Source organism: Cydia strobilella, chromosome 5, assembly GCF_947568885.1.
Source record: "Cydia strobilella chromosome 5, ilCydStro3.1, whole genome shotgun sequence".
Classification (NCBI taxonomy): domain Eukaryota; kingdom Metazoa; phylum Arthropoda; class Insecta; order Lepidoptera; family Tortricidae; genus Cydia; species Cydia strobilella.
Window position 1 is genome coordinate 8,252,881 of NC_086045.1, and position 4,999 is coordinate 8,257,879.

Sequence of the window (4,999 nt, forward strand, 5' to 3'; positions counted from 1 at the left end):
ATTCCTCCCACAAAGAAAAACTAAAAATTAGGTTAGGGCCTTATTTACCTACAAGCGCTGCAAGAGAGTAAAATAAAAATAAAAAGCTACATAAGCAAGCGAGCGAAGAAGGGTGGAACGGCAAAAAAGTAAAAACAAACGTGTTGCACTCGCATCGGCGCGGCGCGGGCGCGCCTACGCGAAGGTGCGACAGCGTACACAATGCAGAATGGCTGCCTATACAACAACGCGCATAATAAATATGTATAATAATATAGGTTCATTTTTTTAGCAAACGCTGCAGAAGAAATCACAATTTTTTTCGGTCACTTTATGCGGGATAAAAAAAATTAATAATCTAGAACGATTATTTCTCATTCAGTAAGTTACATATATGTACATACATAGGGATTCCTGCAGACACCTGCGTTACTGTTGCAGTATTGCCGTGAAGCATTGCTGCAAGAAATGACAACTATCCAGGACGTCGACATAAACATACGCCGACAGTACGCCTATAATTAAGGATGCTACCAATAAAATTGGTAAGATGAGGGGACTGACTGAACCTATAGAGACAGGCTAAGCTATCTCTGCACCGTGTTTGATAGCACAGACAGATTGTGGCAGTGTTATCATAAACGTCAAACTTCTATGATATTATGACTTTTAAAATAACCTTGCACATGCCTATCAAATACGGTGCTTAGCCTGGCTCTACCTACATGCGATGCGCATTAATTACTTACTTATTGTAAAGAGTGTACTCTCTGTAGGTACATAATATCTGTATTGCGATCAGCGCTGCGGCCGCGCGTCCCGCCGCTGCCGCCGCTTCGACACCAGTATTTTGATTGTCTCCATAACATTTTTTATATTTTTGAATTTGCTTTGTTTACAGATAAAAAAGGAGTTAAAACTTAAAATTACTGTCACCAAGTTTTACCTATCTACTTAATTCTCGCTGTTTTGGATTTGTTAACGGTTGGAATAAACGGAGATTATATTTATATTCTCGACTAATAAGCCAGTCTAGTTTTTTTATGGCTGTTACTTTGGAAAGAGGTCTTTAGACTAAACCATTGTTAGGGTAAACCAAAAATTAATTTCAACTCAAAGATTAGGTACTTACATACTTATGACCTAATTTATGTATGTATGATATATATGTATATGTATGATATGTATTTACTTATGTATAAACACATATCATACAACGTTGGTGTTTAATGTTTAAGGTGATAAATAGATATGAAATTTATCAAAACAGTCGCTTCTGTCATTGCCGCGATTGTCATAATTCACGACATTGCACGTGCGTTCCTCAATAAGTTCTCATTAGTGAATATGCGGGCCGTCTCCCATTACGTTATCTATACTTTACATATGCGCGTACTTATACTAGTAGGTAATGTTATGTTTGGGGATATTTACGTAAATGGAAGCTATACTATTTAAAGTTGAATCCTCAACTTTTGTGCTAGGACTGGGAATTTTCATATTACTTCTACTCAGAATCACGAGGTCTGTCCATTTTTATTAATTTTTACCGAGAAAAAAATGTCCCTATTTTTTGGTCCATTTGGTTACTTTTTTAAAACAACCTTATATGACAGTAACAAAACGCCCTACATAGTATAAAACAAAGTCGCTTTCCGATGTCTGTCCGTCCGTCTGTCCCTATGTATGCTTAGATCTTTAAAACTACGCAAACGGATTTTGATGCGGTTTTTTTTAATAGATAGACTGATTCAAGAGGAAGGTTTATATGTATAATTTAGGTTTTGTGTAAATTAGTTGAACTACCCGTGCGAAGCCGGGGCGGTTCGCTAGTAATATATAAATTTCAAAATCTAAAATGCACGTTAGGTTGGGATACTTCAAATATAAATGCCCAAATACAACGAGAAATTCTTTTAGTACAGTAACAGTCGAATGCAGATGACCTAACTTTTGATACAGCGGAGCTATGGACCTCAATACATAAAAATCTTTTCCCATTTCCAAATGACCGCTAAGTGATAAGTTACAACTTTTGAACTACAAACTTTTTAAAGCTCAACCCTCGCTCACCTTTACTTTTGATCAAAACAACTAATAGTCATGACCCGTCAATTAACTCTAGCAACCCCTGCACAGTGCACATTTTGATTGGTGGCCAGCTGCCCGTAGCGGCAAAAAACTGCTTTCTAAAATTACTGCTATCCACCGCCGTAGATATCCAACGTAATCTAGTGATGTGCCATTGCCGGGAATACTTAAACTTGGTGTGCAACGACCTCAAGGCTAATAAATTTAAATAATAATATGTAGATGTCATCTCTTCTCCGTCGAAATACTCTTGAAAGAGTAGTCGTGGTCACGTTGAACGACGAACGATTCTACGCCAGTTCTCCCTGTCAGATGCGTCTCTGGCACATGTATTAACTGGTAAGGGCTTTTATCTGATCCGTCCAACGCACTGGGGAACGTCCTCTTGATGTACAGCCATTGACCCGTCCCTGAACAACAAGTTTCTCCACGTCACGTTACATGTCAGAATATCTGAAGATACATGCTCTGACCGTAGCTGAGAGCCTCTCTTTCACCTTGAGTTCTTCAAGTACGGAGACGTTTGTTCGGTGTTGTGTCCAAGATACTCGCAGCATTCGTCTCCAACACCACATTTTGAGTGCATCGATTCTTTGTCTCTTTCGTTCCTTGACTGTTCATGTCTCAGCATACAGTAATATAGGGAACACTAGAGACCGCACTAATTGAACTTTAGTGGTCTTGGTGATATTTCTGTCCTGCATATCCTCTTTAACTTGTCCATTGCAGATCTTGTAATAGCAATTCGTCTTTTAAGTTCGTCTGTAGAGCCTGCAGAATTAGTCACAAGTGATCCAAAGTATATATACGACTGTACGACTTCACAATTTGCAATCTCGGCTATATCTGGACCATTGCTTTGACTTCGATCGACAATCATCATTTTTGTGTTTTGCCGGTTTATTTTAAGGCCAAACTGGAGGCTGGTGCGTTCAAGACGGTTTAATAGTTCCGTAATGTTCTCCTTACTCGTTGATATTAATGTAATATCATCGGCGTATTGGAGATTAGAAATGTTTTTGCCGCCAATAGCAATACCCGATACCGTCTGTCCAGTCTTCAGTCCAGTGTTATTGAACACAATATATACACAGAACACATTATGAGAATAGCGCTAGAGGCGACAAAATGCAACTTTGCCTGAATACCGAAGGATGTAGTGGTTGTGAAGTGATATGTAACAACTTTAATCTAACCCTATTCATGCAAATAAATAATTTATGATTTTTGACATTATCCACTCTGACTGAAGCAGAACCATACTCGTAAAGGGACCTTAGGTAAATGTCATAACAAAGCATAAAAGCCGCATTTGCTCTTTTTTGCTATGCCCAAGTCGTTTGTTATAAAGCTAAGCATACAGGTTATAAGATCGCTGTTGCTTCTTTATCTTCACCACCCATATTTATCAGAGGTGAAATTGTTACATGTAGCATTATAAAATGCGACCCAGGATAACCAGGAATAATCTATTAGATAATATCTAAAGGATTCCAGTTAGAGAAAAACTTCAAATAACATTGATTTGGTTAACCCTGCCAATCTAACGAATTTGTCCAATGCAGAAAGTTTTTTAAGATTTGTAGTTTTTTGTTAGACTGCAGAAGAGTAAGGGCACTTCAAGGCCGAGTACCTATTTCTAAGTGCAAAAAACTTACTACGATACCTACGTAGATACAATAAATATGTCATGTACACGTATAGTCTGTTCCGGGAATATACCCGTTCACGGGAACATTGGTAACGGCACATCACTACAGACGCGTCTTGCGGAGATCACAATCAAACGCCAGCGGCTTCTGCCGCATAAAATTTACGTTAACCTGACTTATGAACGGCAGACCTTGTTTTAACTGCTTTCTTTGTCGTTAGATTGGCAGGGTTAACCGAATTAATGTTATCTAAAAGGCAATAATGAATTAAAAGAAGCGAATGTCTTTTTTCCGTTTTTTGTTTTTTAATCAAAACTGTTGTGAGATTATTCGAGAAGATCGAATCGAATCGAGTTAATCGAGTAGGTATTTGTTGCAAAAATTTGATTGGTAGTTTTTTGTCGTTGCCGCATTGTTGTCGCGATTAGAATGTTTAGTAACAGCAATGGTGCTGCAGCTGCAGCCACCATCCGAATGTAATCTTAACTGACCTTAACACGACCTTAAACGCAAAAAACAAATACATATGAACTCTTATTTTTTGCCAGATTTAACCGGGTTTGATTTCGGGTGTGTATATACAGTTCATACGAGAGGATAGGGTACGTCGTCACGTGACCACTTCTCCACACAAAATGTAGTCCCTATTTTCCTCTATGCATTAACATTATAGAAAATATTTATACGCAATATTCACACTTTACTCACTGCCCCTTGAATTAAACACCCCTGCATATAAATGACGAAACTACAAGACGTAGCAAATCGTTCTTACATGATACATTATTAGAATGTATTGTAAAATACTTACAAATTATGCTTACGTATTACGAGCGAAGTACGTAAAGTACTTAGTATTGAAAATACTTGCTGTATATGTATACTTACATAATATTTACACGGTGCATTTACCTAGCATATGTTTGTAGGTATCCATGCCAGCTACCCATAGCCACTAGAAACAATTTCATTTTAGATAAAAGCTGCGAGGTTGACGTGGCGGGCATCGCAGCGAAGCTCGAGATAAGGAACTGTTTACACTGCTTGAGTCAATGTCCTCCTGCGCGTGGACAGGGAAAACCTTGGAGACGTGCCTTAACAAGTCTTCCGTATCTGAGACCTTGTGCAGAGGCTGTTGACCACCGAATGGCCTGTGCGGGCCATTTATACGCAACGCACTTAGCTGAATAATGAATGGCACGTGGATTATAGAATAGTGATGTTGCTCAGTGAGGTTTGGTGCTGATTTCATCTTTGTTGGTGAGGAAGCAAAACCT